Below are 14,674 nucleotides of genomic sequence, written 5' to 3'. Positions count from 1 at the left end.
AGTAAGTGTATGAGAGCCAAAGTACGCCCTTGAGTATATTCTACCGGAGTTTAGAGACCATCTCGAGAATAGATTTGACATATTGAAAACTAATGACCAAAGACCGGACAAGTTGTGGGGTGACATCGAATTTAGCCTAGAAGGAAATAATAATGATCAAAGTGGAAATCAGTGAAATAGAAAACAGAAAAACAGTAGGAAAAAATCAATGAAACCAAAAGCTGGTTCTTTGAGAAAATCAAAATGGATAAATCTCTTGCCAGACTGATCAGGAAACAAAGAGAACAGACACAAATTACCAATATCAGGAATGAGAGAAGCAAATCACCATGGATTCGACAGATTATTATAAATGTCATGGGTTAAATTATGTCCCCCCCCCCAAAATAAGTGTATCAATTTGGCTAGGCCATGATTCCCAGTGTTGTGTGGTTGTCCTCTATTTTGTGATTATAATTTTATGTTAAAGAGGATTAGGGTGGGATTTTAACACCACCCTTACCCAGGTCACATCCCTGATCCAATGTAAAGGGAGTTTCCCTGGGGTGTGGCCTACACGACCTTTTATCTCTCAAGAGCTAAAAGGAAAGAGAAGCAAGCAGAGAGTTGGGGGACCTCACACTACCAAGAAAGCAGTGCCAGGAGCAGAGTGTGTCCTTTGGACCTGGGGTCCCTGCGCAGAGAAGCTCCTAGTCCGGGGGAACGTTGGTGAGAGGCCGACAGAGAAAGAAAGCGTTTCCCTGAAGCTAACGCCTTGAATTTGGACTTTCAGCCTACTTCACTGTGAAGAAATAAATTTCTCTTTGTTAAAGTCATCCACTGGTGGTATTTCTGTTAGAGCAGCACTAGATGACTAAGACAATAAGGATAATAGGGAATATTGTGAACAACTTTATGCCTATAAATTAGAGAACTCAGATAAAATAAATTCCCTGAAAGACACAAACTAGCAAAGTTCTCCCAAGAAGGAATAAATAAACTGAATAGCCCTATATGGATTAAAGAAAATGAATCTGTAGTTCAAAACCTTTCCACAAAGAAAACCCCAGGCCCATATTGGTTCATTGGTGAGTTCTACCAAACATTTAGAGGAGAAATAAAATTCCACAGAAATTCTTCCAAAAAATTGAAATGAAAGGACCATTTCCAAATATATTCTATAAGGCCAGCAATACTTTGATTCCAAAACTAGACAAAAACCTCAGAAAATAAAGGAAAGGCAGAGGGAGGGAAGGAGAAGAGAGGGAGAAAAGAAGAAAAGAAGGAGGAAGGAACTACAGACCAATATCCCTCATGCACATAGACACAAAAATGCAAGTTTATCCCAGAAATACAATGTTGAATTATTGATACATGCTATGTCATGGACGAATCTCAAAATGATGCTGAGTGAAGAAAGGCAGACATAAAAAAGAGTACATACTGCATGATTCCATTTCTATAAAATTCTAGGAAATTCTCTATAATATATAGTAGCAGAAACCTGATCAGTGGTTGCCGGGGCACGTGGTGGGGGGGGTGTGTGGAGAGGGGCAAGAGAGAGGGAGGACTCTAGAAAAACACTTTTGGGGGTGTTGGCTCTGTTCATTATCTCCACTGCAGTGTACATATGTCAATACTTATTGAACGGTGCACTTTAAATATGTGCAGCAAAGTCATTTGCATCTCAATAAAGCTGTTTTTCCAAAGTGTGAACGTAAAGAACCCCACACATGGGAGGTGTGCCTCTCCTCTCCAAAACCTGCTCCTGTTTGCTATGCTCTGGAAGGGCTGCCACAGAGCCCCAGGAAAGCTCTGGGTACCCGGAGAAGGGGCACCCGGGCAGAGCAGCAATTCTGTGTGAAAGGCCAGAGTGACGTCAGTCTGAGCGGCCCGAGCCTGAGGCTGCCATGGGTGAAGGCCAACCTCCCTCTGCAGCTGCGACCTGCTCACTCTCCTTCCGGAGCCCCTGGTGACGTCCCACACCTTTCCTCCCAGGTCCCTCATTTTCCAGGTGCACTGGTCTGGTTGCTATCTTAGTCCCCTGGTGCTGCTGTAACAGAAGTACCGCAAGTGGGCGGCTTCAAAGAACAGACATCTATTTTCTCACCGTTCAGGAGGCTAGAAATCTGAATTCAGGGCACCGGCTCTAGGGGAAGGCTCTCTCTCTGTTGGCTCTGGGGGAAGGGCCTTGTCTCTTTCAGTTTCTTTAGCCCCTGCCGTTCCTGGGCCATCTTCAAGTGGCGTCTATCTCCCACCCCCACCCCACCCCCGCCCCTATCTTTGTGCTTGCTTCTGTGTCTAATCTGCCCTTTTTATAACTCAGCACTGATTAGGTTCAGGACACACCCTACACTGGGATGGCCTCATTAACGTAACAAAGAAAACCCTATTCCCAAGCGGGATTACATCCGCAGATACAGGGATTGCAATTCAGTTCACTACAGCTGTAATTCCAAAAGAACTCAAGCCTAGTTCTTGCTGCTTTTAGTGATAGCTTAGATGGAGTTCTCAAACTCCAAATGTTGTGTCCGCGGAGGGCGGTTAAAGGCGCAGGTGCCTGGTCCCACCTGCTGAGCAGAACAAAGCATTTTAACAAGCTCCCCGAAGACAGTCTAAGGAAGGACTGAAACCGTGAGGACAGCTCCGCGGTGCCCGAAGGCCCTGAGGAAGGAGGCTCCGTTCTCCTTAATTCTCCCCTACAAGGTGGTTTAGCTCAGAGCCTGAAGAGGACAATGCCTGACCAAAGAAAGAGGAAATGCTATCATGGCGGCATTTCAGGCTTAAGTCAGGGACCAAGTCGGTGGGAGGCGGTCATGTCAGGTGACTAGCCAGGCCGGACGGGGACCTGGAGAGCCGGAGTGGCTGCCTGTTTTCACTTCCAGAAGGAGGAGAAGGAGGTTTGTCCACAGCAGAACCACCGAGATTTCCCTGCCTTCCTCACTTAAACGCCTTCTGAGAGTGGGAGGAAGGAAGGAGAAACCGGAATGAGTTCCTTTGCCCTCCTGTGAACGCAAAGGATGAGCAGTCCTGTGGGCAGGCAGAGGGGTCACAGAGCAGAAACCCCGGCCAAGGCCCCAGGGCTCCAAACATCAGGGCCCGCTGGGATGGAGGCATCCTTCTGGAGGAGCTGCACCAGGCAGGGTCGCTGGGCACACAGAGCAGAGTACTCCTCCACTGTGCGTCCCCAAAGACCTGCCACCTGAGAACGTGACACACCACCGCGTGTCTCCGCATCTGAACACTCCTGTCACCATTAGGAAGGCTGCTCCAGGTCATGGAAGACCTGTGACTCTGCATCAGGATGAAGCTGGCTCAAATTCCAGGGCTGTCACTTAGGGCTCAAGGTGCATTTCCCGGGAAGCTAAACAAGCTTACAGCACAGGGACCTCGCTAACCCAGGCCACTCCCAAGGCCTGGGACTTCATTTTATTGTGCTTTAGATGAAGGTTTACAAAGCAAATTAGTTTCTCATTAAACAATTAATACACTTCTTTTGTGTGATATTGGTTGTCGACCCCACGACATGTCAACACTCTCCCCTTCTTGACCTTGGGTTCCCCTCCTGCCTTCTTGTCCTTGCCCTGGGTTAGTATGCCCATTTAGTCTCATTTTGTTTTACGGGCTTGTCTAATCTTTGGCTGAAGGGTGAACCTCAAAAATCACTTCATTACTGAGTTAAAAGGGTGTCCAAGGGCCATATTCTCGGGGTTTCTCCAGTCTCGTCAGACCAGTAAGTCTGGTTTTTTTTGTGAGTTAGAATTTTGTTCTACATTTTTCTCCAGCTGTGTCCAGGACCCTTTATTGTGGTCCCTGTCAGAGTTGCCAGTGGTGGTAGCTGGGCACCATCTATTTGTGCTGAACTCAGTCTGGTGAAGGCTGCGGTAGCTGTGGTCCATCAGTCCTTTGGAATAATCTTTCCCTTGTGTCTTTGGTTTTCTTCGTTCTCCCTCGCTCTAGATGGGGCGGGACCAGTGGAGTATCTTAGATGACCACTCACAAGCTTTTAAGACCCCAGACACTACTCATCAAAGTAGGATGTAGAACATTTTCTTTATAAACTCTGTTATGCTGATTGAGCTAGATATCCCGAGACCATGGTCTCCAGCCCTCAGCCCAGTAATTCAGTCCCTCAGAGAGTTTGGATGTGTCTCTGAAGCTTCCATGACCTTGCCTTGGTCCAGTCATGCTGTCTTCCCCTGGGACCTCATTTTGTATTCATAATTGTGTATTCTGTTCCTTCAAGAGCTCCTCCAAATTTAAAATCTTCAGGCCCCACAAACCTGGATCTGCCCCTAAGAGATGCCCAGGAATGGGGCACAAGGAACTCTCCTCTTCTTTCTGTCGGCGTGGAAATAGTAATTGCCATGGTGATTCAGCGGTAGGATTCTTGCCTCCCATGTGGGAGACCTGGGTTCGATTCCCAGCCAACGCAGCTCATGCACAGCCACCACCTGTCTGCCGGTGGAGGCTTGCATGTTGCTGTGATGAACAGGTTTCAGCAGAGCTTCCAGACTAAGCCAGACTAGGAAGAAAAGCCTGGCAATTGACTTCTGAAAATCTACCAGTGAAAACCCTATGGATCACAACGGTCTGATCTGCAACCAGTCATGGGGATGGTGCAGGACTGGACAGCGTTTCATTCCATTCTGCATGGAGTCACCAAGAGTCGGGGGCCAACTAGACAGCAGCTAACGACAGCAACAAGAGAGTTGTTCTAAGGGTTACCGAGGCTGCGAACAATGTGCCACACCCAGAAGGTACACAAGGCACGGCGCCTGACATCTGTACCAGAGCAGCATCACGTCACCAGAGCAGCATCGCGTCACCCTTTGCCATGAAGACCTGCACCCTTGCTATTTCTCTCTGTAACTCAGGGCCCTGCAGATAAAATCACGTTACCCGGCTACCTTTGCCAGTACATTTTAGCAGCTTTTTGAAACAAAGCATTTCAATATTTAGACACTGAGCTTTTCTGATTGGTGCTGGGATCAAAATAATAAAAACTCTGTCTGCAAAGGGAGAAGAATAGAAATCAGCAGATTTATTATTTTGCAGATTGTTCCTCCCAGGTAAACATGCCTAATAATATCTGCTCAAATAATGAGCACGACATTGTCTGTGGGGCCTGGGCTCCCACCACCGCGTTCCACATTTCCGTAGCACTCCTCGCCCACCCATCTCAGACAGCCTCAATGATAATTAAGTGGGGCAGATGCAATTATGCATCTAATATGCAATACTATGTGTGCATGTTGAAGCAAGTCGTGCTTAAACAACTGGACAAAATCCACTACACTCACTTGGTTGGCCTGCATTTTACAAATGCCATTTACATACTATTGCAGTTACTCATTGCTGTCTAATGAATCAGGGGGCAGCGGTGGTTCAGTGGTAGAATACTCGCCTTCCATGTGGGAGAACCAGGTTCGATTCCTGGCCAATGTACCTCATGTGCAGCTACCACCTGTCTGTCAGTGGCGGCTTGCGTGTTGCCATGATGCTGAACAGTTTTCAGCAGAGCTTCCAGACTAAGGAGTAGGAAGAAAGGCCTGGCAATCTACTTCCAAAAATCAGCCAATAAAAACCCCATGGATCATAACTGTCCAATGACAAGTGATCATGGAGGTGGTACAGGACCAGGCATTTTATTCCTTTGTGCATGAGGTCCCAATGAGTCAGGGACTGAGTCCACGTTGTTGCATTGCTGTCTCTCTGGGTTCTGGGGTTCACTGGGCTCAGCAGGCAGTTCTCACTCAGGGTCTCTCATGAAGTTGCCCCAGGGGTTAAGGTTGAGGTCCCCTCAAGTGCTTCTGTACTCACATAGCTGCAATTGATGCTGGCTGTCAGCTAGAAGCTCATTTGGGGTGATGGCCAGAATACCTGCATACCTGGCCTCTTCCTGTGGACTGGGCTTCCTGCTAGCATGGTGGCTGGGTTCTGACAGCGTCAGGTCCTGGGAAAGAGCCAGGTGGAAGCTGGATCACCTTTGTGACCTAGTCTCAGCAGTCACATAGCATTACCTCTGCCATAGTCAACGCCCCCGCCCCCCCCGCCCAGGTTCAAGCGAACGGAACATTGGTCTCTCCTCTTAATGGGAGGAGTGTTGTCATCACATTGTAAAAAGGACATACAGGATGGAGACCTCATTGCAGCCATCTCGGAAAGCGCAGTCGGCCACACAGATCGTCCAAGTGAGAACATTAAATCATTATGCCGTCCTTAAATCTAGTCCCTAAGTGGTCTGCTTAGATGACACTTGGTGAATCTACCTGTCATTAGGGTCTGCATTATAAGCATGCATTTCTTTGAATACTAATAATGATGATCCATAATCCTGACTTTCCTTATTTAGATTAATCTTCTCCACAATTTTCCCAGTAAGAACCCCTTTGCAGTATTTCAAGGTGGGTTCATTCCCCAACTAAGTCTTGCTGCTCCTTGAAGGGGGAGATCTCCCCGTATGAGAAGGCACTTTCCCAGGCGTGAAGGTTACGCTTTTGCGCATCCGTCTTTACGTAAAGAAGAGACCACAGATGAGATGAAGACACAGCGACCGTGGGTCAACGCCTATTTGAGAGTCAAATCAGCAGGTGTGTGGAATTCCAGGAAGAGAGGGGGCCCACGGCATGCACGTGCTCCCAGGCCACCCTGCGCCTGGGCCTCCCAAGATGCAGGACCCCGAAGGCTACATGTGCATTGGGTCCTGCACAGGGTGACTCAAAGCGAGTGGTGGCTGCACTTGAGGTGCCTTGGCCCAGAATCAAACCCAGGTCTCCTGCATGGAAGGCAAGAATTCTACCACTGAACCACCAGTGCCCCCAGTTAAGCACATAGTAGGTTCTGAATAAATACCTATAGATTAGATTTAATGTGAATCTGTAATGGCTGCACACCATTCAACGTGCAAGTCTGTATGTGGGCATGCTGAATATTTTATAGTCTTTGGCAACATCCAGAAAAATGAATACCAGTTTGGGTCCAAAATAGCCTCATTTCTTTCACACCATGACAGGCCTACCTTGCTCTGTGGGGCGTACAATATTGGGCCCCAAAAGTGACAGCATCTCACCTGCTTTCCTGGCCTCGTCCCACCTTGCGTGCATGCAGTTCCTGGCTTTGAAAAGTGTTTGGAGGTGATGTTACATTTCCTGGGTGAAGCCAGCCGCAGATAAAATCCACCACGCAGGATCTTAATCATTCTAACAACGCTGTAGGTCATTTTACGATGGTCTGTTGAGAGCTCTGCTTTAGTCTTTGAACACAAAAATTGCAAAACAACATATTTGGGGTGAAAGCAGCCCCTGCAGGGTGTGGACACAGCATGGCTCAGGGCAGGAGGGTTTCAGCTCCGTGAAAACGAGAATGCCAAGTGCGTAAATTATGACGCTGTCTTTTCCCGGCAGACGGTGAATAATTATAGATGCCAAGTGTCTCCACAGCAATCTGCTGGGCATATGGCCCCTTTCTGCCTCCGCGTCACTTTTCTTTACTTTTCCAGGGTCCATAGACATCAGTGTGAATTAGCACCTGGCCACAGCGTCATGACCTGTGAGCAACAGACAAGGGCACGTATTCAAGCATCAGGGAAGCACGCTTCCGTACTTGACACAAAACTCATCTAGTGAACGCCTAAAACACGCCAGGTCCCATGAGGATCTAGGAAGGGCCCTTTGCACAAGGAGTGTACAACCTAACCTGACGGTTCCATTACACAATCATTTATAGAGTGAGTACTATATATCAAGCACTGTACTAAGCTGGGGATGCAAAGGGGGAACCAAGAAGAATATGGCATGATTCCTGCCCCTAGGGATTATAGATTCACAAGGGAGAGAGAGTCACAAAGAATAACATATTTTCTCTTTCATTCTCATAATGATCTAGGAAACCAAAAAACCAAACCAAGCCCATTGCTCTCAAGTTGATTCTGACTCATAGTGATCCTATAGGACAGAGAGAACTGCGCCATGGGGTTTCCAAGGCTGTAATCTCACATGCTTTGGACCAGTTATCATGTTATCAGATGGGACCAGTCCCTGGAGAAGGACATCATGCTTGGTAAAGTAGAAGGTCAGCGAAAAAGAGGAAGACCCTCAACGAGATGGATTGACACAGTGGCTGCAACAATGGGCTCAAACATAGCAATGATTGTGAGGATGGCACAGGACTGGGCAGTGTTTCATTCTGTTGTACGTAGGGTCACTATGAGTTGGAACCGGCTTGATGGTACCTAACAACAACAACAACAAAACTGGAATATGGACCGTAGATTAAAGTATTGTATCAACGTAAATGTATGTGTTGTGGTTACGTAAGAGAACATCCCTCGTCTTAGGAAATACAAACTGAGGTTTTTAGGAGGAAAGGGCCATAATATATGCAATTATATACATGTACATGCAACAGTTTTTTTTGGTTTTATTTGTGTGTGTGTGTGTGTGTGTCTGTGTGTATGGACTGATTAGACAGACAGACAGACAGATAGGTAGCTAGGTAGTTAAGTAGGTAGTTAGCTGCTGTTGAGTCAGCCCCCAACTCATGAGGACCGCAAACACAACGGAGCAAGTGATAAAACAAATGGAATAAAATGTTAATAGTAATTCTGAGAAAAGGGTATACGGTGTTCTTTATACTAGTTTTATTTTTGCAACTTTTTGTACATTAGAAAGTATTTCCAAATAAAAAGTTAAAAGGGAAAAACGGAGATGCTTACAGAGTGGCTTTGGTGGTTTAAAATACAACTTGCTTTTAATATTTGTTATGGATTGAATTGTGTCCCCAAAAAAGATATGTTGAAGTTCTAACCTCCGGCACCTGTGAACATGACCAGGTTAGGAACGAGGGTCTTCGCAGATGTTGTCAGTTAACATGAGATCACACTGGAGCCGGCTGGGTCCCAATCCTGTCTGGTGCCTTATAGAAGAGAAGAGACACAGAGAGACACGCGGAGGCAAGACAGTCACGCTGCAAACCAAGGACCATCTGGGCTGCGAGATGCCAGGACAGTCAAGAAAGGATCTTCCTCTGGAGCCCTGGGAAAGAGTATGGTACTGCCGATGCCCTGAATTTAGACTCCCAGTCTCCAAAACTGTGAGACATTGCTGTTCAAAGCCATCTACTTTGTGGTACTTTGTTACAGAACCCTGGCAGAGCAGCACAACATTTTTATCCTGTTTTCAATGTAAGTCATTGATACACACACACACCCACCATTGATTAAATGGCAAATGATTCTACCGATATTGTGACAATGTTCTTTGAGCATCTACTAACCACATGCCAGGCATTTTCATAGATCATTTAAGCTCACAACAGTCTGGAGGAGTGACTAGGATGATTTCCATTTTGCATGTAAGCAGGATGCCCCAGCTTTAGTATAAGCCATGTCACACCACCCATCACTGGACCCTGTAGTTCCCCAGCTTCCAGGTGGGTGAGGTCAATGGGAGAGGCACAGAGAAGGGGAGGGAGGAAGGAGAGGTATTTCCACCCCCTCCCCTAAGCTCCCTCCCTGCACACTAGGTTTCCCCCAGTGGCCCTGTCCCGTGGGCCCTCTCCCTGTGCTCCAGCTCCTGCATCCACCCCTCCCTCTGCCCCATTAGACCTAAGAGGAGGGACAGCTCCCATAGCCACTGTCCCTCTGTGCTTTGCTCTCCCTCATCGGGTCACTTGGCCCTTGCACACCTCTGTACACAGACTCTTCATTAATTTATTGCCACTTAAACCCTTTTGAATGTGTCATCTGTTTCCTGCCTGTTAAAGACAATCACCCCAATCTTTGGACAAGAACTGTCTTGGTTATCTTGTGCTGCTATAACAGAAATACCACAAGTGGATGGCTTTAATAAACAGAAATATATTCTCTCACAGTTTAGGAGGCTTTCTAGCCTCGAATTCAGGGTGCAGGTTCTAGGGGAAGGCTCTATCAGTTCTGGAGGAAAGTCCTTGTCTCTTCTGAGCTTCTGCTCCTGGACGATCTTCCTGTGGCTTGGCAACTCTCTTCCCTCATTTCTGCTTCCTAGTTTGCTTATTTAATCTCTTTTCTATCTGAAAAAAGATTGACTCAAGACACACCCTACATTAATCCTGCCGCATTACCAAAAGAAAGACAACCCATTCCCTAATGGGATTATAAGCACAGGCACAGAGCCTAGGGTTTACAACACATACTTTTGGGGGACACGATTCAATCCATAACAAGAACTGAAGTTCAGCCCTTGACCACGCTGTCACTATTGTCTTCCGGCAAGCTTTCTGCTTCTTCCATTCACATATGCCCTCCTCCCTCTGAAACTCCCTAATCCTGGGTCTCTAATGCTCTTACGGTGTTCTTCTCTCTCCACCTCAGGTTATTTCTGTCCTGTTTTCCTTATCTCCTCTACTAGGCTTAGGGATTTGGGGGGGAGAAAAGAAAGGGATTGCATTTCACCCTATGTACATAAAAATGAAATTATATTTTGTATTGTTTCTCATTTTTCTTCAATACTTGGATATGAAATTCTATTAAAACATATGTGGCTTAGCGGTTTCCAGAACTTTCCACAGATTTTTCACTTTTTGGAATGAACTCCAGGCACCTTATTGCAGCATTGGGAAGGGTTTATGCCCAGCTGATGGCATTTGTCAAAGCTGTGCCGGGGGCCGAGCGAGAGTCTTCGCTTGGTCTAACAGAGCTCTCTGGGAGCCCTTGGCCTTAAAAACCAGACCCATTGCCAACTCATGGTGACCCCACCCATGTGTGCAGAGTAGAACTGAGCTCCATAGGGTTTTCTTTACTCTTCTGTGGCACCTCTGGGTGGGCTGAACTGCCAACCTTTAGGTTAATGGTCAAGTGCAAACTGTGCCACTAGGGACCTTGGCCTTAAGGGAATATCTTTTGGGTGTTTCCTTGAAGTCTTCAAAATTGAATAGCACTTCGCATAAATTCACCCTCCACTTGCTGGCAACTAAACTCACCAAATACTTGCTGTGTGCCAGGCACTGGGATCGGCACTCTTTTTTTGTGGAGAATTAAATGTACCACTCAACTTCCACCTCAAATCTGCAGGCAAATTTGTGGTGAAGGGAGTCCGGGGCATGAACAAATAGACACAAATTCACTAAGCAATGAGTGTTTCACAATAGTTCGGTGGAAATGAAGTGAGGAAAGGCAGGGGGAGTAGATGGGTTGACCTTCTAGGTGGGGGAAGCCTCAGAGATGGCCTTGTAGGAAGTTACCGTCCAGTCCAGGCTGTAGGGAGGCCCTGGCCAGGAGAGGTGTGGAGAGGCTGGTGAGGCTGCTGACACGGGCAGAGAGGTAGCTGGTAAACCACGTGCCACCAAGGCGACTCCGACTCATGGGACCTCTTGTGCTCCGTAGGGTTTTCAATGGCTGATTTTTCTGAGGTAGGTCACCAAGGCTTTCAAATGATAGGCTCTGAGAAACACAGAACACATTTAAGACATGATCACTATGCCCAGGAAGCTCAGCCTAAAATCCAAGTATGCCAGATCACCTCACTGTCCAGCGAGCATGGCCGGGCAGGGAGGACAGGAAGAAATCTACGCCCACTGGCTGGTGTCCAGAGAGCCAGAGAAGGAGCAGAGCTGCAGTATGGCTGGCAGGCTGAGGCCAACCATGAGGGCAGGGGCTGCTGTGTCTTCCGTATCTTTGTACATAAGAGACTGGGAAGAGCTTCTTAGGATGAGCGTAGGACGGGGTACGGCTGCTGGTTTGGGGTCAGGAGCCGTCTTCTCCCTGTCCTGGTTTACGCACCACCTGCATGTCCTCGGCGCTGAAGACCTGAATGGCAGCAGGACTCCGTGGTTTGTGGCTCCAGCACAAGCAAAGACCTAGGTCCTCTGAGGCGTCTCTGATCCTCCAGAAAGTCCTCAAGGGCCTAAATGAAGCAGTCCACCGTACAGAGAAGCTGGACGTAGAAAACCGTGTCCAGGCTAAGAAACACCATTGCAAAGAAGTGTTCCAGTAGGGTGGGGACCTGAAGAAAAGGACTTTTGTGTGATGTGTCTTTAGGAATGGGGAGGCCATCACAGAAAAGATAACCCTCAGGCACACGTGAACATGCTCACACACACATACACACGTGTGAGGCTACAAACATGCGAGGACTGGTTTCTGCGTTTATGAACTGGTGCCCGGCCAGGAATATGATGCTCTGTGCACTGGGAGGATGGAGATGCTGCTGCCAGGGCTGCGGGCCTCCTCTCAGATGTCTCCCTTCTCTCTTTTGTTGTTGATGTTAGCTGTCATCAAGTCAACCCCCAGTTAGTTAATGGTGACCCATGCTCAATGGAACGAAATGCTGACTAGTCCAATGTCATCCCCATGATTGGTTGCAGATTGGACCGTTGTGATCCATAAGGTTTTCAGTAGCTGATTTTCAAAAGTAGATCACCTGGCCTTTCCTTCTGTCTTAGTCTGGAAGCTCTGCTGAAACCTGTCCACCATGGGTAATCCCGCTACTGGTATTCAAAATACTGGTGTGACATTGCTTCCAGCATCACAGCAACACGCAAGCCTCCACTGACAGACAGGTGGTGGCTGTGCAGGAGGTGCACTGGCCAGAAATGGATCCCGGGTCTCCCACATGGAAGGTGAGAATTCTGCCACTGAACCACAAAAGCACGCTTAGCGAGGCATAAACCAAACAAAAACAAACCCATTGCCACTGAATTGATTCTGCATCGCAGCGACCCTATAGAACAGTGTAGAACTGCCCCATAGTGTTCCCAAGGCTGTAACCTGTACAGAAGCAGATCACCACATCTTTCTCCTGTGGAGCGACTGGTGGGTTGGAACCTCTGTCCTTTTGGTCAACAGCCAAGCACTTACCCACTGTGCCACCAGGGCTCCTTTAGTAAGGCGTATCAGAATCTTAATCTGGATCCTTGGATCCTTCTGTCTCATCTCCAGCCATAACAAAAATACTCCTGTGCTGTGCTCTTTCATGCTTCCTGGCCTGACCACCCCCACCCTAGTCTCTGTAGACTTGTCTCATGTCATGGCCGGTCGTCTTGTTTTGCTAGAACATGCAGACCCCTTGAGGACAATGATACTGCCCTGTGCGTGGCGGAATCCCACACGCCACACTGTGCACACGTTGGCATCCCACCAACGTCTGCTGGATGAATGAATGATGCGCAAGCACTGGATCAAGGGCTGTAAGTCAAGAATGTTGGAGGCATAGACTTGCCTTGAGAAGCCCCTCAGATCCCTTAGAATTCCACAGCCATACATCAGTAGCTTCACATCTACTCCTTAGAAGTGACGATGCAAGAATTCGTCTCACTTACTTGGGACATGATATCAGGAGGGACCAGTCCCTGGAGAAGGACATGACGTTTGGTAAAGTAGAGGGTCAGCGAAAAAGAGGAAGACTCTCGACAAGATGGACTGACCCAGTGGCTGCAACGATGGGCTCAAACTATCAACATCTGCGAGGATGGCACAGAAATGGGCAACGTTTCAGGCTACTCAGAACTGACGCCACTGCACCTAAGAACATTACATTTACAGCATGTATTTTATTTTATAAAAACGAAATGTTACTAATTAGGGGGCATTGCTCTAAACTCCATCTTTCTATTTGTTTTATCCTACTTAAAAGTCTTAAAACCGTTTCTTCTGCCAAATAGCTGCTTAAGGCTGTCCTGCACTGCACATATTCCTCTAAGAGTGCTGGGACATTCAGACACCTGCAGACAGGAACTTACTCTCAGGGCTTCCCACAACACTCCTCATTTTATATCTTTTTTCTGTCTTTTGGCTTTCCCATTGCAGAGCGGCGTGGATAATAACCGAAAAGGCTCTGCCTTGCAACTTCCAAGAGCAAAGTCTGGGGGCCGGGAGAATGCAACACTTCCCAAGAGCCGCTGGGTCAGGACGCAGATCCCTAGCAACCGTCTTGGCTCTCACCCATGAGATCCTCTCACCCCTGGAGCCTCACCACTTGATGCATTTCTGTGATCTCTGATGGTGGCCGGTTTGGGGATTAGCTGGAATGCGTAAGCAATGTATTTTAAAAGTTGAGCTTCTTCCCTTGGAAAACTCATTTCCCACAGCTAGAGAGGTAAGAAAAAACAGGTGACTCCTGGTCATAATGTAGAACCTTCCTGAATGGTTACTAATGAAGTCAAATATAAAAAGTAAAATAAAATCCCATTCGCACAGCTGGCAGCCAGTTCCAAAGGGCTCGAGCCCGGGAGGGGCGGGGCCGAGGACGGGAGGGGCGGGGCCGGGGAAACCGCCGCTCGCTTGGGCCTGGGCCTACTCGGACGCCCCCGTGCGCCGGCGCGTGGGCGCGTCCAGCTCGCCAAGAGGCCGGGAGGCTGCCGTTCGCGCCGGGCCGCGCCCCGCCGACTACAGAAGCTGTTTCCACATATTTCAGTTTTGCCTTTTCCTCGCCTTACTTTCTCCCTGCTCTCTCAGTCCAGCCGCTCCACAATGGCGATAGCCCTGTCGCCGCAGTCGTAGCCACATGCTCCCTCCTCAGCCCCTCCAGACCAGACCAGCTTTCCGCCTTCAGACCTCCGCCCATGCAGCCACAGCCACCGCCGGGCTTGAGGCCGACTGGAGACAACACGCGGCACGGGGAGGGCAAAGGGGAGGCAAGCGAGAGCGTTAGAAGCACGTGGGGAGCCTCGGCCAATAGCAGCGCGACGTCGCGGTGGCGGGGCGGAGCCAGGCGTGGGG

The sequence above is a fragment of the Trichechus manatus genome, unplaced genomic scaffold, assembly GCF_000243295.1.
Source record: "Trichechus manatus latirostris isolate Lorelei unplaced genomic scaffold, TriManLat1.0 scaffold00045, whole genome shotgun sequence".
NCBI lineage: Eukaryota > Metazoa > Chordata > Mammalia > Sirenia > Trichechidae > Trichechus > Trichechus manatus.
The sequence above is the reverse complement of the archived record's forward strand: the minus strand, read 5'-3'. Positions refer to the sequence as shown.